This window comes from Pecten maximus, chromosome 4 (genome assembly GCF_902652985.1).
Source record: "Pecten maximus chromosome 4, xPecMax1.1, whole genome shotgun sequence".
NCBI classification, from domain to species: domain Eukaryota; kingdom Metazoa; phylum Mollusca; class Bivalvia; order Pectinida; family Pectinidae; genus Pecten; species Pecten maximus.
Window position 1 is genome coordinate 8,667,495 of NC_047018.1, and position 23,841 is coordinate 8,691,335.

Below are 23,841 nucleotides of genomic sequence, written 5' to 3' on the forward strand. Positions count from 1 at the left end.
TGTTATGATAAAGTCACCTGGCTAAGATATGTTATGATAAAGCCACCTGGCTAAGGTATGTTATGATAAAGTCATCTTGCTAAGGTACATGTATGTTATGATAAAGCCACCTGGCTAAGGTATGCTATGATAAAGCCACCTGGCTAAGGTATGTTATGATAAAGTCACCTGACTAAGGTATGTTATGATAAAGCCACCTCGCTAAGGTATGTTATGATTGATAAAGCCACCTGGCTAAGGTATGTTATGATAAAGTCATCTTGCTAAGGTACATGTATGTTATGATAAAGCCACCTGGCTAAGGTATGCTATGATAAAGCCACCTGGCTAAGGTATGTTATGATAAAGTCACCTGACTAAGGTATGTTATGATAAAGCCACCTGGCTAAGGTATGTTATGATTGATAAAGCCACCTGGCTAAGGTATGTTATGATAAAGTCACCTGACTTAGGTATGTTATGATAAAGTCATCTTGCTAAGGTACGTGTATGTTATGATAAAGCCACCTGGCTAAGGTATGTTATGATAAAGTCATCTTGCTAAGGTACATGTATGTTATGATAAAGCCACCTGGCTAAGGTATGTTATGATAAAGCCACCTGGCTAAGGTATGTTATGATAAAGTCATCTTGCTAAGGTACATGTATGTTATGATAAAGCCACCTGGCTAAGGTATGCTATGATAAAGCCACCTGGCTAAGGTATGTTATGATAAAGTCACCTGACTAAGGTATGTTATGATAAAGCCACCTGGCTAAGGTATGTTATGATTGATAAAGCCACCTGGCTAAGGTATGTTATGATAAAGTCACCTGACTTAGGTATGTTATGATAAAGTCATCTTGCTAAGGTACATGTATGTTATGATAAAGCCATCTGGCTAAGGTATGTTATGATAAAGCCACATGGCTAAGGTATGTTATGATTGATAAAGCCACCTGACTTAGGTATGTTATGATAAAGTCATCTTGCTAAGGTATGTTATGATAAAGTCACATGGCTAAGGTATGTTATGATAAAGCCACCTGACTAATGTATGTTATGATTGATAAAGCCACCTGACTAAGGTATGTTATGATTGATAAAGCCACCTGGCTAAGGTATGTTATGATAAAGTCATCTGGCTAAGGTATGTTATGATAAAGTCACCTGGCTAAGGTATGTTATGATAAAGCCACCTGGCTAAGGTATGTTATGATAAAGCCACCTAGCTAAGGTATGTTATGATAAAGTCATCTGGCTAAGGTATGTTATGATAAAGTCATCTGGCTAAGGTATGTTATGATAAAGCCACCTAGCTAAGGTATGTTATGATAAAGTCACCTGACTAAGGTATGTTATGATAAAGTCACCTGACTAAGGTATGTTATGATAAAGCCACCTGGCTAAGGTATGTTATGATAAAGCCACCTGGCTAAGGTATGTTATGATAAAGCCACATGACTAAGGTATGTTATGATAAAGTCATCTGGCTAAGGTATGTTATGATAAAGCCACCTGACTAAGGTATGTTATGATAAAGTCACCTGGCTAAGGTATGTTATGATAAAGCCACATGACTAAGGTATGTTATGATAAAGTCATCTGGCTAAGGTATGTTATGATAAAGCCACCTGGCTAAGGTATGTTATGATTGATAAAGCCACCTGGCTAAGGTATGTTATGATAAAGCCACCTGGCTAAGGTATGTTATGATAAAGTCATCTGGCTAAGGTATGTTATGATAAAGTCATCTGGCTAAGGTATGTTATGATAAAGCCACCTGACTAAGGTATGTTATGATAAAGCCACCTGGCTAAGGTATGTTATGATAAAGCCACCTAGCTAAGGTATGTTATGATAAAGTCATCTGGCTAAGGTATGTTATGATAAAGTCATCTGGCTAAGGTATGTTATGATAAAGCCACCTGACTAAGGTATGTTATGATAAAGCCACCTGGCTAAGGTATGTTATGATAAAGCCACCTAGCTAAGGTATGTTATGATAAAGTCATCTGGCTAAGGTATGTTATGATAAAGCCACCTGGCTAAGGTATGTTATGATGAAGTCACCTGGCTAAGGTATGTTATGATAAAGTCATCTGGCTAAGGTATGTTATGATAAAGCCACCTGGCTAAGGTATGTTATGATGAAGTCACCTGGCTAAGGTATGTTATGATTGATAAAGCCACCTGGCTAAGATATGTTATGATAAAGCCATCTGGCTAAGGTATGTTATGATAAAGCCACCTGGCTAAGGTATGTTATGATAAAGCCACCTAGCTAAGGTATGTTATGATAAAGTCATCTGGCTAAGGTATGTTATGATAAAGCCACCTGGCTAAGGTATGTTATGATGAAGTCACCTGGCTAAGGTATGTTATGATAAAGTCATCTGGCTAAGGTATGTTATGATAAAGCCACCTGGCTAAGGTATGTTATGATAAAGCCACCTAGCTAAGGTATGTTATGATAAAGTCACCTGGCTAAGGTATGTTATGATGAAGTCACCTGGCTAAGGTATGTTATGATGAAGTCACCTGGCTAAGATATGTTATGATAAAGTCACCTGGCTAAGGTATGTTATGATAAAGTCATCTTGCTAAGGTACATGTATGTTATGATAAAGCCATCTGGCTAAGGTATGTTATGATTGATAAAGCCACTTGACTAAGGTATGTTATGATTGATAAAGCCACCTGGCTAAGGTATGTTATGATAAAGCCATCTGGCTAAGGTATGTTATGATAAAGCCACCTGGCTAAGGTATGTTATGATGAAGTCACCTGGCTAAGGTATGTTATGATAAATCCATCTGACTAAGGTATGTTATGATTGATAAAGCCACTTGACTAAGGTATGTTATGATTGATAAAGCCACCTGGCTAAGGTATGTTATGATAAAGTCACATGGCTAAGGTATGTTATGATAAAGTCACATGGCTAAGGTATGTTATGATAAAGTCACCTGGCTAAGGTATGCTATGATACAGTCATATGGCTAAGGTATGTTATGATAATGCCACCTGGCTAAGGTATGTTATGATAAAGTCACCTGACTAAGGTATGCTATGATAAAGTCACCTGTCTAAGGTATGTTATGATAAAGTCACCTGGCTAAGGTATGTTATGATAAAGCCACCTAGCTAAGGTATGTTATGATAAAGTCACCTGGCTAAGGTATGTTATGATAAAGCCACCTGGCTAAGGTATGTTATGATAAAGCCACCTAGCTAAGGTATGTTATGATAAAGCCACCTGACTTAGGTATGTTATGATAAAGTCACCTGGCTAAGGTATGTTATGATAAATCTGTTGTATACATTTGGATTATGTTACTATACTTTTCTAATAAAGTTACTACGTAATCACTCAGATATACATTTGTACATGCTTGGTGAATTAACGATTTATTCCGTGCAAATATCTTCGTCGCCTATAGGAGATGGAATTTAATGTAAAATTGGTTTTTTTCCAATAATCCATCATTAAACCTTATTGCGCATGTGCTTTTTTTTAGCAACGGAATGAACGGAAATAAAATGTGTTGTCCATACAAAGGAAAACTTCTTTCTTGCACCCCACAAGTTCACGGACAAAACATTACACTCCGTAAGTCAATATTGTCCGTAATACGTAAACTCTGGACGAGATATCGATGGACGTCACTAAAGAAAATGGAGGGGATTGACTTGAAGATGTTTTGAGGTCTGTGTAAGATGTATTGATAGTGGAGAACAACAAATGCGGTTAAGCTTCAGACGATGTGGAAGAAACAAGAGTAATGATTTGGGGTAATACGCACATTCGAATAACGCCTAATGTTTTCATTCCTTAACTGAATCATATTCACTATGGTAATAGCTCTTTGTCGGAGGTGCAGCCGTTTTAATCAACTTGTTGGGTTTAAAAAATGGATAATTTAAACATTGATGAATTTTATATATTGGACTATTTTAGATATTGGATAACTTAAGATATTGGATATTACAGAAACTTAACTATATTACATTGTATAAACTGTAATCATTTGTCAATTTGATAATTTTGTCATATAAACACCCGATGAAAAGGTTAAAACATTTCTCTTTACATTTCGGGGTAAGAAAGGATTGTACAAACACGTGACTAGAATTTTAACAGTAAATGTCGAACGTGGATAATGAGTATAAAATGACACCGTACAGCTTACTTATAGGACGAGCCAGTGACGTCAGGAGCACAAAAAAGGAGGGGGATTTAGAAAAAGATATCAGGAAAATAAACATACATACATAATAAAAAATATAGCAGGAAAGGTCTAGTCTCTATGTTTTATAATATGATAGATACAAATTATCTAGCGTTTGTTGGTCGCGTTAACATTCCTGATTTATAAATAGCAGGATGATTATGAATAAACAAAAGAACTCAAATAATGGGGACGACGACAAAGGTATGCCTTCATTTCAGCTAACATTTCCGAGCTGGGGTGTTTTAGTATGAAGTAACGATCATTGTACATATCACGTGTCAGCGGATACATAGAATATCTAGTCCCTTGTATCACACTCATGATGCTGATTCGGGGATTTCTCTCAACATTTAATGTTCTGAACATATTTAACACTCAAATATCATCTGTGATCACTTCAAACTCTTCATCTGTATTACACAGTTAAAGTATTAGGCTGGGCAAGTTTATTGTTCATTTACAAGACATACCTCAGGGGCAGCTCGGATTTGATTTGGCCAATGGTTTGTTGTTGATGATAGTCTGGTTTCTTGTCCGAACAAAGCAATTTTGAAACCTATACCAATTTTCATTACAAACTTCAGTCGAATATTTTTGACCTCCAAATCAAGATTGTCAACGGATGCCTTCGCCATTATTTCTACTCCAGTCATTATCTTTCAGATCACTTTCATCTAGTTCAGAAAATTGCAACAGTTCCAAAGTTTGAAAATGATAATAAAAACATGTGCAACTGTCAATTACACATATGAGGCGGGTTAAGTAACGGGCTCCGCGCACCTTTTACATGATTGGCTCGGCGGAAACACCCGAGTGCAGGGGTGTTTTAGTTCTGTATAGGTCTTTTACTACCAGACTAATACACCGGACTATAACACAGCTCAGCGAAATCGAGGAAAAGTGGGAATATAGTATATTTTACCACCTATATAGAGTAAATAAAGTAGGGGTACTTTATATTAAACCAAAATAATCATTTTTTTCATCCGTCCCGGCAAAACAATTTACGATCTGAATATCTAAACATGCATAAGAATGGGAGTTGTTTCCCCTGGCTCACATCGTTGTACTACCATATTTTTTAATAGCGCCATTTTGTCAGATGTAGCTTACTGTTTCTGATTTTAACCAGTAAGCGTGCATCTTCTCCATCAGACATACGATTTCTATAATGCCCAGAATGATGATGAAACATTGGGGTTTTAATTCATTTCCTTTATATCTACACAGAGTAAACGTGTACATAGATGACCACCACGAAAAGATACTTAGGGAATTAAGAAAAATCCATCTATAGGGATTTGTGACGCACAAAACAGATGTCATCAATGATGACAAAATGCTTTTTACGAGAACTTAGTATGCTACATGGGCGATCAGCGCGACTAAGTGATAGATTCGACCATTGCTTGAGCCATTTTCATCCAGGATATTTACAAAGCAGAGAGAGTGGCTGGTGATTTTTGTGAATTGATATCTGTATGTTTGTTCTTATCCAATTCCTGTTAGAGTGTTATCCTTTGAAAGTGGACAAATATATTTCGTTAAGATCTTTGTGGCCACGCGTGATAGATACAGGTAGGGGAAAGTAATGGTGTGATGTTGCATAGTCGTGTATTGTAAGTTAGATTGTGACCAAGGTTGCTGCCGCTTTAACTGTAACTGAAAATCGATGCCTAACACGACTTTCACTCCTTTCTATCAGAGTAATGAAACGCGAGCGGGAAAACGCCACTTCCGCTAGTTTATTTACGCTCTCTATTCTCCATGGATCGTATTTCGTACCAAATGACACGCGTTTCTACGACTGAATATACCATCAAGTTATTGATTCTCCGAGACAAAACTTTTACTTACACTCTCATCTAGCCGACATTTATGGAACTATCTCGTTCTAAACTGAAAGGTTTAAGAAACGATTCTTCAGCAGACGACAGTGTTTGAGCGAAATCCCCTTCCTTCTGACGGAACACGAGTGGCCATTTAAGGTATGTTAACGAGTACTTCTCGATAAAATCAATATGTAATATTTGTATCATTTCACAGCCAGACAAGTGATTATTTTGTAAGGTCAGCTGACGGGGACATCCAGGGATTTATAACGCGATCACACCGCGAGATAAACGTAAGTAAATGTACCCCTCACGTGGCCATTACACAAGAAATTGACAACTCATTGAAGCATATCGACTGTTTTTACTGATTTGTCCTGTAATGTCTACATGTTATTTGATGGACTCTACTACAACATCCGCTTAGTTCGGTTTATGGGCGGGTGATATTGATTCACGTTATTTATCTGAGATTAAGTTTCCCCATTCGAAGATGATGATACCCAGAAATTAACTTTGTGCAAACTTTTTAATCAATTTACCACGATGTATCTTATTTTTTTTCGATCATTAAGTAACCTTTGGCTACAATAGACAGGTATACTGCGGGTTGTTGTCCTTTGACCATCTTGCTTGTTTACAAAGCTTGACAGGCCAATCATCTTATTGAATCAAGGGCGTATCAATATTTAAGGACATATTTTATCATGTTCCATCAGAGATGTGAACTCTATAATATGATATAACATGGAGGGAATCACGTGATCTGAAGATACGAATTCAAAAGGGTGGCCTCCAGTGTAGAAAGCATAAAATGAGGTAAGACACTGAAAATACTCATTACACAGGCTTTACATTGTAGCAATCATATGGTATACTATAATTTAGACATTTCCATACCTCATGTATGCTGGAACAGTCCGTAGTTTTCCGTAACATTCTGACCAAAATTTTGAATCGAATTCGTCTGTGGAATCCTTTCGATTCTAAATTTTGGTCAAAATGTTACGGATACCTACAAACTGTCCCAGCACACATGAGGTATGGATATGTCGAGATTATAGTATGACATATGCTCGCTACAATAAAAAAAACCTATGTAATGAGTATTTTCAATATCTTACCTCATTTTATGTTTTCTGCACTAGCGGCCGCCATTTTAAATTCGTATCTTCTGACCACGTGATTCCCCACCGTGTATAATGAACAACACATATATATGAAGGTCTCACTCATGTCTCCTGTAAAGTTGTAGTTTCCTATAGAAGTTCAAATGATTACTTAGTACACGTATTCTGTATGGCAGGTCATTTACTCTTGGTAAAAAGTGTTAGTTATGTAGGTGGGCAATGTAATACCTTATAGTTCACTGTAGATTCCTCAGAATATGAGTCTTTTGTTTGGTTTGTTAAAGACGTTGATAGGATGTCATATTACCGTACAAAACCTAATGGTGGAAATATATTCAAATGTGTTCTGATAGACACATTGTTTTTTGTTTTTTTGTTTTTGTTTTAACAAGAGTTACGCGTAATGTTTTTTGAGGTCCAGAACTAATAAAAACAGACGTTATAGACGTATGTAAGTATTGATGTAATGCAAAACAAATAGCAAATTACTCAAAAGTCTTAATAATCACCTAATGTTTGCTCCTCCCAACATACACTTAAAATCAAAATCCACGTGATCTCTATTTGTATAGAGTTTGGTTTAGACGTCCGTATTAAGACACCACTTTATTCCAGATTCGGTTGGAAAATAAACATTAAAATAAATTGTTGACGACGCCGCTGTCGCCACTGGAATAGTGCTTAAAACACCATAGTGTCGCTTTCGTGACTTTTCGTCACAGGCGAAAGCAAAACGTATGCTACACCAATGTTGTGAACCAAATTGTTTTAAACACAAATAAGGGGTAAATATCCATGAAACAATTACTCTTTTTGATTGTTTACCTGTAGATGTAAAGATGACTTGATATATAAACTTAGTTTTATTTTCTGTTTAAACACAGCAATGGAATTGTGTGAGAATCCGACATTATATAAATTTTCAATTTTCCAATTGTATCCATGTTAATATTGTACTAAGCCATCACGATGTATTACAAGGAAATGAAATGAAATCTATAGGTTTGGTTGAGGGGTTTAGTTACAGGTAAGCATGTTAAATAGTCGGATAACAGATGTTACGTTGTTACATTTTCATGAGCTGCAGAGAAATTAATGTTACGACAGTACCACAATAGCTAATTCATTTGTGAAGCCATCTTGATAATCATCTGTTTGAAAGATAAAATGTCATTTGTAATATTATTTTCTAGCATACACTTTTGTATCAACGGATAAGTCTTGTTACTCATTCTTACTGTATTGATGAAACGATGGCAAACCACGCATGATGGCCGTAAATAATGTACAAGCAGAAAAAGCAGGTGCTTTGTCGACGACAATCGTGATACAAATCTAGCTTACATGACATTCTAAAAATGATAACTAGGATAGTGACAACGGAACCCATTACACAATCTATCTTACCAGCGCTTAGAAGTTCATCCGAATATAAACATCCTTAAAAGTTAAGTTAGGTAATTTTGACAGACAATGTATGTTTTCCGTATTTTCAGTAATGTCAGCAGCCGAAATTGTACATTAGATGGTTACGCCTAAGTCTGATTAGTACATGTATATATATAATATACATAACCATGACTCCAATAAACCGTATATCTTCGTAATTCCCCTGTCTAGATTATTTTCATCTCGATTACGATGTAGCATCTTTAATGAGACATTTCGTGTTTTATATAACAATTCATTGCCTAGCCTGTGTCCAAATCAAGACGCGAGTGTATGGTGTGTTTTTTCCGACGGTGACAGTAGGATCGTCAAAATTTCACGTCATAGATTCGTTGTGCAAAAAGTTCAACTTTAATCAAACTTGGTATATGTTAGATCTCTCATTGTGAACATCTTTACACACTTTTCATTTACGGAATACAATCAAGAATTTATGGCGAAGTGACTCTGGAAATAAGGAATGCTTGGAATCTTGTTTTTTTGTGTTGAGCTCAGTTTCCCGACAAGTATTAAGTTTATTTTAAACGAAACCTTGAATACAGTTGCATTGTAGTATGGATATCGCAACAAACCCTACATATTAAATGAATTTCATATGCGTCCTGTATTTATTAATTAAAACGTTACATTTTGAGAAATGTATATCAAAACTTTATTACTCTTCCATTTGAGTCAAACTGGAATATTTTTCTCACTATTCCGAAGTAGTGATAACTTGGGGAAATGCCATATTTAGGTAAATATGCTATGCACTTCATCAATATTTTACATATTAATAACGTATATAGGGTGCTTCCATATTATCAAATGGATGTTTTATGGCTGGGTTATTATTACATCTTCATTTTATTTATTTATCAATTTATTTGAAAAAATACTGCAATTTAAGTTAATTTTGAATTTTCCTTAAAACTTACTATCCTGACAAATCGGGACACGCGAGTTATATAATGACGGGTCCATCTATGGATAAACTAGAAGTATATCGTTTAAAATAGCGCCAGACCTCTATCATTGGTCCAACCCTTCCCTGCCAACCAAATCGTGCTGCGACGCCTCTGTATATTTGCACAAACCTGTTGGCATGTATGTATTCTAATCACCATAGCCCTGCCAACCCAAATGCTGCTTTGTTGTCTCATTTTTTAGTTTTTCTTTTTCTAAACGACCCAAACCTAGCTGTAAGGAGACTCGGTTGTGAGTGTTCTTATCCTTCCTGGTCAAATGCTCTTCTAACGAGTCCGTTGTGAGTTTCCTTATTCTTATAGGTACAAATATGTTTTAACGAGTTATTTGTGAGTTGTTTTATCCTAACTGGTCAAAAACGGATTTAACGAGTCAGTTGTGAGTTGTCTTTGTCCCGTTCGACCCAATTATTGCTTTAATAACTCAGTTGTGAGTTATCTTAGTGTCCGCTATCACTTCAGGAGCACCCCTTATAAATGCACAATCACTGCCTAGGTAATTCGATTCCCTATGCTTCCCTACGTCGGGAGGTAATTTACAAGACTTAATTGGATGGTAAAGTCATTTTGGTCAGTTATGGAAACGAATCCGATGTTCTACATCTAGAATCGGATCCTCCCTACCATCGTGTGACTGTGATACCACGCGTCACTACCAGTAACAGCAGATTATTGATAGATATAACTCTATAATCAGGACAATCTAAATATCCATATCAATAGTTTCCTGTTAAATAAGAGCAGTATGTGGATGGATCGATAAACAATGGATGTTTTTTATGACGAGGTGTGCAATCAACCTATATTTTATAGTTTGATACCTACACATTCACTTACGACACAGTCAACAATGGCCCTATATAGTCAAACAAATCTGGAGTCATGGGTATTTTTGAAAGTAAACACGCATGTTCAAATGTCACTATAGTCTACAGCTCGTTCACGCAACCATGGTGACCAGGACAACCACTGGACTGAATATTGTTCACTTGTACCTTGTCTAGACATGGACGAATGTATCGGTCTGGTGTTTGGTTATGTTCACTTGTACCTTGTCTAGATATGGACGGATGTATCGGTCTGATGTTTGGTTATGTTTACCGTCTTGTCTATAAGTTTTGTTAATACATTTTCGCGTTTTTTCTCAAACAAAATTACAATACAACAATGTATGTTGTGGTTTTAAACATATGTTGTGGTGTATATATATGTTGTGGTTTATATATATGTATGTTGTGTGTGGTTTATATACGTGTTGTGATTTATATATGTTGTGGTTTATATATATATATATTTACAAAAAGAGGACTTGTAGGTGTAGTTATATTTCTGGTGTTATGATATTCATGTTCAATATATAGAACTTAATGTTACAACCAACCAAAGCTGAACTAGGTGAAGGATCAATGCTTCTTACAGTAAGTGAAATCTGACCCGTTAAATAAGTTCTATAATGAAATAAAACTCCATACCAATGGTATGACGTAATTCCGCCCATCGTAATATCCTATATATATTACAGTTTCTGAATGTTAATCAATTACTCATCAATACTTTTGTGGGAGTTTCAATAATCGATTTGCTTAAACAGGTACTAGTTTCACATTGTAAATACATCGTAGACCATATGTGATATGTATGTCACCTGGTTGTCCCTTTTTAATGTCTGTTTTGCAATAGCGTGCTATAGAGTCAGTGATAAGTGTCCACGGCGAGTGACATGTTATACCATGATGTAAAATGGTTGTGTCAACAACATTATTTTTTGGAGTTTAGTAGTAAGTACAGATTATATGAAATCCCACTAAAAGTCTAAAATACCTCAAATCACTGAGATAAAACCTTCGTTTGAAGTAAGCCTTGTAGAAAACGTATCCATTGCTGATTTTAGTGTAAACGTTATGTTTATATTTTGTCTAGTCGTTTGGTTGCCGTCAACAATAGTCAATAAACTTTTCTTACCCATTATGCCCCTCACCTACATCTAATGCCAGTTAATCATTGTGTTGTCTTCAATGTCAATAAACTTTTCTTACCCATGATTTCTCTCGCCTGATGCCAGTTTATCGTTTAGTTGTTGTCAATATCAATCAACTTTTCTTACCCATGATTTCCCTCGCCTGATGACAGTTAATCATTTTGTTGTCGTCAATGTCAATAAACTTTTCTTACACTTTATTTCCCTTCCCTGATGTCAAATAACCGTTTTGTTGTCGTCAAAGTCCACAAACTTTATTACCCATTATGCCTTTTACCTACCTCTGATACCAGTTAATCATTTTGTTGTCGTCAATGTCGATAAACTTTTCTTTCCCATTATTTCCATCATCTGATGCCCGTTAATCGGTTGTTTCTTTCTTCATAGTGTATTCTGCAGTTTCTGGGTGATATATAATTAAACAGAGGACATTGAATGATTGATCGTTTGATATCACATATATTACACCAGTGTACCTGGATATTGCTATATTACAGGGCTTCGATGATAATGACACCGGAAGTGATGTCATACGTGTAATGTTATACCTGATTACATTCTATCCCGGCGGAAAATAGCAGCGCATTTATTATTAGCACTAAATAAGATTGTGGAAATAGGTCCTTGATCATACTTTCGTTCTAAACATATGGTTCAAATCTGATCAATTTTGTCGTCATCGGTCCTGGGACTATATTAAGCCGAGGACTGTCACTTTTGAATTGTTGCTTTTACCGTTGACCCTTCCAATCCTTCTGTTCGCATGCATCGTTAACTGATAAAGACTGCAATATGTTTGGTATATATTCTATGGTGGACAATTCTGCATTCTGTGGCTGGTCAGTTCAGATGTTATAGATTATGACGACGTGTTTGCCAAATCAATAATTTTGTCGAGCTTTTGACTACGGTAGTCATGACAATTTGTTTTACGGGTTAAACATCTTTGCAACAGCCAGAGCCATATGTGGACGGCTGTCAAATAGATTACAATAGTAGAGTCGATGAGACAAAAACAGTAGAGTTAAATGGACAACAAGTAGAGTCAAATAGACAACAACAGTAGGGTTAAATGGACAGCAACAGTAGATTTAAATAGACAACAACAGTAGTGTCAAATACACAATAATAGCAGAGTCAATAAGACAACAACAGAAAAGTCAAACAGACATCAACAGTCAAATAGACAACAACAAAAGAATACAATACACAGACGGAAAGAGAAGATGTAAAAGAAAGAAAGGGGAATAAAATAAAATTGAATTACCAATTGTTACAACGGACTAAGTACATGGATTAAAAAGAAAACATCTTGTATCGACGAGCAGTTTCCAGTGGGAAACATAAGTCTTTATTCCTGGGTTTCTTTTAACATAAATTGAGATAGAGCCATGCATGTTGGTTCTATACACAGTATACTGATCAGACCATTGTCATGTGGAACCCGACAAAACAAAATGGCGACTTGTGTTGGTTCTAGACACGGAATACTGATCAGACCATTGTCATATGGAACCCGACCAAACAAAATGGCGACTTTTGTTGGTTCTAGAAACGGAATACTGATCAGACCATTGTCATATGGAACCCGACCAAACAAAATGGAGACTTTTGTTGGTTCCAGACACGGAATACTGATCAGACCGTCGTCAGGTTGAACCCGACCAAACAAAATGGTGTGTTGCAGGCCGTAGTCATGTGAGTGCCTCTGCTAATTACACTGTATGATTTCACTGTATTGTCTTTATTATTTGAAGAACAACGGTAATTTGCTATCCGTTGTTTGCATGTTTTGCGTGAGACTGTTTGATGTAAGCCTCCTCGGTTTACATCAGTACATCAATGTGACCATCTAACGTAGCCAATCCTTTTGTATATTGTTAACGCTAATTGCAGTGACGTGCAGTGCTTTAATGTGTACGTTGATAATTACATACAAAAAATAATCAGTTTAAATTGCCTCTTATATCATCCATTATCTCCATCTCGTAAAAAACATGACTTCCTAAAACCAGATATTGCAAGGACGACCGGGAGAGATTTCATTTAATTCCCTTTAAATTAAAAACTACTGAATCAATATTTGTTATAATCATTTCAGAAACCACAGTGGATGCAATGTTAGGCTGCTCGTTTGTTGAGCTGCACTTGGAATTACTATACTGGATATAAGGTCTTTATCTCTCCTTACTGAATGAGAAGGACTGTAATGATATGACAACCACGTGTTTTAAAAGATGACTAGGATGGGACTTCCTGCCAAATTAAATTCTATACTATATCCTCTGCTGATAACACATTTCAATCCAAAACTCCATTTGTTGTCTCCATTTTAAGACTGGTTTCTTTCCTGGTGCCAGCAACGATGCTTCGACTTTGAAATTGGTTATGCGGGTTGGCGTAACCGAATGCTATCATATTACACTCTGCCAATAAGGAGAATGAGTAAAAAACGAGGCAAACAATCTCTGGGATAATGAGGATTGTTTCGAAGATAATAGAGTCAGGTTTGACATGGCGACCTTCTGTAGCTATGTTTAGTAACAACAGGAACAAATAGTTATAGATGTTGCAAACTGTTTATCTTAGAAACGTCTATCATTTGCATTTCTCCCCACGAAGCTACAGATTCGGTACAGTCCTGTTAACACGGTGCTGGTCCCCCGGGCGCTACAGATTCGGTACAGTCCTGTTAACACGGTACTGGTCCCTCGGGCGCTACAGATTCCGTACAGTGCTGCTAACACGGTACTGGTCCCTCGGGCGCTACAGATTGTGTTTACAAGGTACTGGTGCCTTGGGCTCTACAGATTCGGTACAGTGCTGTTAACACGGTACTGGTCCCTCGGGCGCTACAGATTCGGTACAGTCCTGTTAACACGGTACTGGTCCCTCGGGCGCTACAGATTCCGTACAGTGCTGCTAACACGGTACTGGTCCCTCGGGCGCTACAGATTCGGTACAGTCCTGGTAACAAGGTACTGGTCCCTCGGGCGCTACAGATTCCGTACAGTGCTGCTAACACGGTACTGGTCCCTCGGGCGCTACAGATTGTGTTTACAAGGTACTGGTGCCTTGGGCTCTACAGATTTGGTACAGTGCTGTTAACACGGTACTGGTCCCTCGGGCGCTACATATTGTGTTTACAGGGTACTGGTACCTTGGGCGCCACAGATTTTGTACAGTCCTGTTAACACGGTACTGGTCCCTCGGGCGCCACAGATTTGGTACAGTCCTGGTCACACGGTACTGGTCCCTTTGGCACTACAGATTCCGTACAGTCCTGGTCACACGGTACTGGTCCCTCGGGCGCCACAGATTCCGTACAGTCCTGGTCACACGGTACTGGTCCCTCGGGCGCCACAGATTCCGTACAGTCCTGGTCACACGGTACTGGTCCCTCGGGCGCCACAGATTCCGTACAGTCCTGGTCACACGGTACTGGTCCCTCGGGCGCCACAGATTTGGTACAGTCCTGGTCACACGGTACTGGTCCCTTTGGCACTACAGATTCCGTACAGTCCCGTTCACACATCGTTGAGGTGTTAGTCGTGTTGTGTCCACACAGTAATGATCACGACTGAATCATCTCTCTCCATCTTAACGTCCATTTGATTTATTTGTGTATATTGATGTTACCAGATAATCGTTCATGACTACTAATTCTCAACTAGATGGCCCCCAAAAAGCAATCAGAGTCAAATTGTTTTTCGTTTTCCATATCAGGAAGTGGAGTAGGGAAAACTCCCATTGTGATAAAGTGGCGCGTCTTTCTTACGTATATAAACAAAAGCATGCATTGTTTTAATCGATTTGAAGACTAATTAATTCCAATTTTATATTTACCTTGTATTTTGTAAATTTGATATCTGTTGCAGAATAATTACATGTATGAGCTTTCTTTTCGTGCTATTTTCAATGAATGTTGATTAAAGACAACCCATCCTATGTTACCTCTTTTATTGGTTCCCTTGGAAGGTCACATATGACAAGTTCACAAATATATCCGGGCTAGTGTTATAACGCCATTGTTCTGTACCCAGAAATATATTCGGGCTAGTGTTATAACGCCATTGTTCTATACCCAGAAATATATCCTGGGAAGGGTTATAGCGCCATTGTTCTGTACCCAGAAATATATCATGGCTGGGGTTATAACGTCATTGTTCTATACCCAGAAATATATTCGGGCTAGTGTTATAACGCCATTGTTCTATACCCAGAAATATATCCTGGGAAGGGTTATAGCGCCATTGTTCTGTACCCAGAAATATATCATGGCTGGGTTATAACGCCATTGTTCTGTACCCAGAAATATATCCGGGCTAGTGTTATAACGCCATTGTTCTGTACCCAGATATATATCCGGGCTGGGTTATAACGCCATTGTTCTGTACCCAGAAATATATCCGGGCTAGTGTTATAACGCCATTGTTCTGTACCCAGAAATATATCATGGCTGGGGTTATAACGTCATTGTTCTATACCCAGAAATATATCCGGGCTAGTGTTATAACGCCATTGTTCTGTACCCAGAAATATATCCGGGCTAGTGTTATAACGCCATTAATCTGTACCCAGAAATATATCCGGGCTAGTGTTATAACGCCATTGTTCTGTACCCAGAAATATATCATGGCTAGGGTTATAACGTCATTATTCTATACCCAGAAATATATCCTGGGTAGGGTTATAACGCCATTGTTCTGTACCCAGAAATATATCCGGGCTAGCGTTATAACGCCATTGTTCTGTACCCAGAAATATATCCGGGCTAGGGTTATAACGCCATTGTTCTGTACCCATAAAAATATATCCGGGCTAGTGTTATAACGCCATTGTTCTGTACCCAGAAATATATCATGGCTAGGGTTATAACGTCATTGTTCTATACCCAATATATATCCGGGCTAGTGTTATAGCGCCATTGTTCTGTACCCAGAAATATATCATTTGTATAATGATGACATCAATTTGTTGTGTCCAGAAATATATTTAAGGATTGAATAAAGTGATGTTGAGGTGTATGGGGGTATACACCTCAATAGGTCTTGAGACAAATTTATCATGAACTGCTTCGCAGTTCATTGAATTTGTCTCAAGACCTATTGAGGTTTATACCCCCATACACCTCAACATCACTTTATTCAATCCTTATATTTATATTTTTTGATATTTTGTACAATATTTTGTCCTTGACAAATAGGGACTTGTGCAAGTCTACCACGGAACTTGCCGAAATGTATGTCATCACTCTTCGTCTACATATGGTTATTACTTTCAGGATTTCTTTCATGAACAAATTTGATAACGAATTAAAACAAATACGATTTTTAATAGAATTTATTTCATATAAATATGATCATTTTTGAAAAGGAATTAAAGAATATAGTCCAAGCTCGACAAATGTATTCCTACGCCGGACTTGATATAGTTCATTGAACAATGACTCGAGTTAACTGTGGTAGGTTCATGGAGTCTGAATTAAGTGGAAATATAAATATTTGGGATTGAATGAGGACCACATTTTGCTGTACCCAGAAATACATTAGGAATACACCGATGACGTTATTATGTTGAACCAGGAAATATATCAGGATTAGCCTGATGACCTTATGCTTTGTGTCCAGAAATGTATCATGAGTAGTGTTGTGCCCATAATTACGTTTTACATGAATTATATGTTACATCGTAAGAACGACATATTCGTTACTGCATAGTTGAACTCCGTAACAGTGACAGGGTAATATTCTCACAGCTCTGAGGCGACTGTGATTATATAGGAAATGCGATCATTGCGTGATGGTCGATACCGGTCACGTGACCACAGCTGCTTGTTGTGGATTTTTGTCATGTATAGGATTAGCTGCATGTATGCACCTGTCATTAATGGAATACTATGTATGTAACTTTGACGTGACATTCTGTGTGATCGTAAGTATTATCTGTATCCGACTCGCGGTGTCCACTAGTGATAACGGCCAGGCTTAGTTTGTCAATACTTGTTTTGTTTCACTGTACATGAGCAACTTGTATAAGTGAATGGCACATTTACATAGGGCGGATTCTTTAAAATATTTACTGCAACTTTTATCGGGTTTGATCTACCAATGTAAAGTCTTTTCTGATATATTTAATCGTGTAATTGTCAATATGGATATCTATTAAAGTATAATTTGTTTGTATTGACATATATTGTGTGTCATTTGGTCTCTGTTGATAACTTTATTACGATGCACTCTCTATTTCCGTTCTGCTGTGTCTAACTCTCAATATTTGCTTCTGTTGATAACTTTGTTATGTTACACTATCCGTTCTCGTTCTACTGTGTCTAACTCTCAATTTGATTTGAAAGGTGATTTTATCTCGTGTGTCTTTTCTACAGACATTGGCTCTGTTTGTAATCATTGTCTATATCGATGTATTTCTGGTGTTTATTATATATTTACAGATAACCACTGATCCCTACATGGAAAGCATGAGAATAACACCATCCGGTCGCCAAACTTTCGCGAACGTGCATCTGCATTATGACACTATTATATAAGTATGGATGTGTAAAACACGTGTGATCTCTCACCAAGCAGTCCACAACAATGATTCAAGTGACTAGTAAATTCTAACAATTACTGATTTAATTGTTTGTTGATGTGATTAGTGTGGACGTATAAAGGATATGTTGATGTAATCAGTGTGGACGTACATGTATAAAGGATATCTTTAAATACAACAGAATGCCACTGGTCCATCTCATCGTCAATACAAGTAACCCGGATTTACTTAACGGGACGGTTATCAACCTAGACACCCGCCATCGTTTCAAGGACAGTGAACTCAACGAACTTTTATATGTCGTCATAGTGATTATGTTTTATGCCATGGCCCTTATGGTTCTTATAGCAACACAGATCCGCAAGCAGAAAGGCAGGGATGCTCACGATATTGAATATTACGACGAACACCTGGAACGTAACCGGAAATTAAAGCGGCCATTATTACCTCAGCCACAAACAAAGCCTTCGCCGCGCCCACCCGTAGGAAGTGTCCTCACGAAAATCACTGATGAAGGCGAAATGGAGTCTGTGGCATGATCTATCACATAATAGTATGAACTGCATACGATGTCTTCATGAACTAGATAATGACGTGCAGCATTGTTGATTGTATATTTTTAATATAATACTATTTTTATCGTATTAAAAGGTCTTTATAGTGATGTATGATAGTTATTGTTTTGAGAATTTTGATAACTGTGCCGAAAAGTATAGTCAACTCGATATGATTTATAGTATAAGATTCCTAGAGAATGTCTAGTTAATACGTCATTACTTTACTGGTCAAGGAATGCACATTTCTCCGTGGATTTTGTCAATTTCTGATGTATGGGCAGGACTAATCATGGTTATTGCTACTGAAATCGCATGTATATAAGTGGCTTATTCCTGACGATGTATCTTGCAAACTAGTTGCTTATTGCCACCCATATGGCATTCATATTAGGTGCTTATCGCTGTGGATATTGCATCCATACTAGTGGCGTATTGCTGCCGATAGGGTATATATCCTATTGGCATTTTGTTGTCGATATGGCATGGATAACAGTGGCTTATTGCCACCAATAGGGAATGCATACAAGTGGTCTATTGTTGTCGACGGTGCATGTGTACTATTGGCTTAATGTTGCCGATAGGACTTGTATACGAGTGGTTTATTGTTGCTGATAGGGCTTGTATATGTGTTGCTTATTGCCAACGATAGAGCGTGATTCCTGTTGCTATTGTTGCCGATCAGACATTCAGGCATGCATATTATTGATTTCTTGTTGTCCGATAGTACATGTATACTAGTGGCTTATTGTTGTCGATAGGGCAAGTATACTAGTGGTTTATTGCGACCAATAGGGAAGGCATACATATGGCTTATTGTTGCCGTAAAGGCATGTATTCTTGTGGCTTATTGCTGCCATATGGAGCAGCATTAGATTAGTTAGTTAGTTAATTGTTAAGAACTTATAACTTCCTAACTTATTGCTGCCCGACATGGTATATATACTATATGCTTATTGCCATCGATAGGAAATGCATACCTGTGACTTATTGTTCCCGATAATGCATGTACATTTGTATACTAGTGGCTTATTGTCACCGATAGAGAATGCATACTTTTGGCTTATTACCACCGATAGGGCATGCATACTAGTGGCTTATTGTTGCTGATAGGGCATGCATACTACATTGTAGTTGTTTTTTGCTACCGTAAGTCATGGATATTACATATATCTATAAGTTGTTTGGCCTTATTTGAGGGTCATCCCTGGACAACATTATCAGACCGTAGTGTCCTTAAAAGATCGCAATAATATATAAATCGTATCCATGTGTGTAGCCAATGGGAAGGCAGTGTTATATCATGTGACGTACTAAATACTTATTGATACCGAGAGAGCTTGCATACTGGTGGTGTATTGCTATCATTTAAGTCAAAGGATATAACAGCCATGAAGACTAAACAATGATGGGTAGATATATATTTATTGGTATCAATTGTTGTAATGTCTGTATTACAATGATAGGTTGGTCACTGACTGGAACTTCCACTAGACAGAAAACGTTCTAAAAGTTGGTGATGCTAACGAAATTGAGATGTATCCATCAAATTATAGTAGCATATCGTAATACATATATCATATGGTTATCCGATGTCTCCGACGAGCATGGCAGAATATCAATATAATATTCACTCATAAGACAAATCAAATTCATACATGTCTACATATCATAATTTCTTATATTTCACTGGAAAGAATAAAGCAAAAAGATCGTTTCCTTTATCATTTTGTTAAACAGGTTATTGCCAACCAGTCTATATTCCAAAAGGAAGTCTTCTTTAGGAAACAAAATGACATCCAACTCTTGTCTCGTTGTTTAATCAGTATCGGATGTTTGTATGTGGATGTATCCTTTAGTTAGTCGTATGTATGTATGTCTTTTTGCTTTAACCTCCTTCAACATTTGACGTAGACACTAACGACAATATGTTCTGCATTTTCTTGATCATGCTGGGCTGTCGGTAAATGTCGGAAATATTCAATACACATTATAATAAAATGAGATATGTCCATCTGTTTGTAGCCATTACTACCATTTCGATATCCACTTTATTCTTACACTTCATGGGAAACGGGTATCGCTGTAACACAATAGCGTGTTTGACAGTGTCAGGTTGAGGAAGTTAATGGCTGTGGACAGCAACACACCGGGAAGTTGAAGAAAAGGATCATTAAATTGACATTTGATATTTATGGTCAGCAGGATACAGTGGACAGAGTGTGAAGAACAATAGCTTATATATAACACATTGTATACGTTCCTGTGTCATTAGTAGGTACCATATATACCACTGGTAAGTAACACTGTATCATACATATACCACTGGTAAGTAACACTGTATCATACATATACCACTGGTAAGTAACACTGTATCATACATATACCACTGGTAAGTAACTCTGTATCATACATATACCACTGGTAAGTAACATTGTATCATACATATACCAATGGTACGTAACTCTGTATCATACATATACCACTGGTAAGTAACACTATATCATACATATACCACTGGTAAGTAACACTGTATCATACATATACCACTGGTAAGTAACACTGTATCATACATATACCACTGGTAAGTAACACTGTATCATACATATACCACTGGTAAGTAACATCGTATCATATATATACCACTGGTAAGTAACTCTCTATCATACATATACCACTGGTAAGTAACATTGTATCATACATATACCACTGGCAAGTAGCTCTGTATCATACATATACCACTGGTAAGTAACTCTGTATCATACATATACCACTGGCAAGTAACATTGTATCATACATATACCACTGGTAAGTAACACTGTATCGTACATATACCACTGGTAAGTAACATTGTATCATACATACACCACTGGTAAGTAACCCAGTATCATACATATACCACTAGTAAGTAACTCTGTATCATACATATACCACTGGTAAGTAACATTGTATCTTACATATACCACTGGTAAGTAACTCTGTATCATACATATACCACTGGTAAGTAACCCAGTATCATACATATACCACTGGTAAGTAACACTGTATCATACATATACCACTGGTAAGTAACACTGTATCATACATATACCACTGGTAAGTAACCCAGTATCATACATATACCACTGGTAAGTAACACTGTATCATACATATACCACTGGTAAATAACATTGTATCATACATATACCACTGGTAAGTAACACTGTATCATACATATACCACTGGTAAGTAACACTGTATCATACATATACCACTGGTAAGTAACATTGTATCATACATATACCACTGGTAAGTAACTCTGTATCATACATATACCACTGGTAAGTAACATTGTATCATACATATACCACTGGTAAGTAACCCAGTATCATACATATACCACTTGTAAGTAACTGTATCATACATATACCACTGTTAATTACCCTCTATCAAGCATATGCAAAGTAATACAGTAATCTGTATTAACATGGATCATTAGAATGAAAGATTTATTGTAGATGATTTATATTCTGAACACAACTAGAGCTGTAAATCGATGACTAATTAATGCCCCCTCTCCCACATCATTTACAATGGTAAGCCGAGTCGGGAGTTCAGAGAATTAAATATAACACTATTTGGAAAATTTGAACAAAATTTGTCTAAGGGCTGCACGAGCTATAGACCTTTATATATCAAAATATATGTATATTGACCAGACTTAATATGACAAGCAAATTTTCTATGAAAAAAGTGCATGTTTATACATATGGTTCTTGACATTCCTGTGTAATTCCATTATAGTTAGTTCACAACGAGATTAGACTGGGCAAGATTCGTCCTGATATCAAGGTATTCTTCTGGTTACCATGTCAACCAAAGTGACGACATTTGATTTTTGGAAAATCTCAATTATGACCAATGTAAAGATTACATTGTGTTTACGTGATACCGGTGCAAGAAAAAACTTAATAAGTCAAATGTAGGCATTGATAACCAACACCACTTCACGAAGTTTTAATAAAATCGATCGAGGGAATAGTAGGATATCACTGTGTCATAATACAATAGCCTCTTGATCAGGTCGAAATATGATTTTATAAACAAAAACATATTAACCGAGGACGAAGTTCGAAAATAAAATGTTTACCATAGTTTCATTATTAAATGACTGTTTTGATTTTTTTTAAATCATGCAATGAATGCAAGTAACACTGCAACATGTACTGATAGAGATTGATCTATCTAATAGGATATCGGTATGGGACATTACTGTTTACACGCTATAGGAATAGTAAGATATCGGTATGTGGGACATTACTGTTAACACGTCATAGGAATAGTAGGATATCGGTATGGGACATTACTGTTTACACGTCATAGGAATAGTAGGATATCGGTATGGGACATTACTGTTTACACGCCATAGAAATAGTAGGATATCGGTATGGGACATTACTGTTTACACGCCATAGAAATAGTAGGATATCGGTATGGGACATTACTGTTTACACGCTGTAGGAATAGTAGGATATCGGTATGGGACATTACTGTTTACACGTCATAGGAATAGTAAGATATAGGTATGTGGAACATTACTGTTTACACGCTATAGAAAAAGTAGGATATCGGTATGTGGGACATTACTGTTTACACGCTGTAGGAATAGTAGGATATCGGTATGGGACATTACTGTTTACACGCTATAGAAATAGTAGGATATCGGTATGTGGGACATTACTGTTTACACGCTGTAGGAATAGTAGGATATCGGTATGGGACATTACTGTTTACACGCCATAGAAATAGTAGGATATCGGTATGTGGGACATTACTGTTTACACGCTGTAGGAATAGTAGGATATCGGTATGGGACATTACTGTTTACACGCTATAGAAATAGTAGGATATCGGTATGTGGGACATTACTGTTTACACGCTGTAGGAATAGTAGGATATCGGTATGGGACATTACTGTTTACACGCCATAGAAATAGTAGGATATATATATATCGGTATGTGGGACATTACTGTTTACACGCTGTAGGAATAGTAGGATATCGATATGGGACATTACTGTTTACACGCTATAGGAATAGTAGGATATCGGTATGTGGGACATTACTGTTTACACACCATAGGAATAGTAGGATATCGGTATGTTAGACATTACTGTTTACACGCTAT

At 37.0% G+C, this 23,841-nt stretch overlaps 1 long non-coding RNA gene across 1 annotated transcript; it reads left to right on the plus strand.

Annotated features, from left to right (window-relative positions):
- Positions 1 to 4,008: 4,008 nt before the first annotated feature.
- LOC117325136 lies at positions 4,009 to 18,202 on the plus strand. Its single transcript, XR_004532150.1, has 2 exons — positions 4,009 to 6,203; positions 18,021 to 18,202. It is a non-coding gene; the product is annotated as an uncharacterized LOC117325136 (long non-coding RNA).
- The last annotated feature ends 5,639 nt before the right edge of the window (positions 18,203 to 23,841 follow it).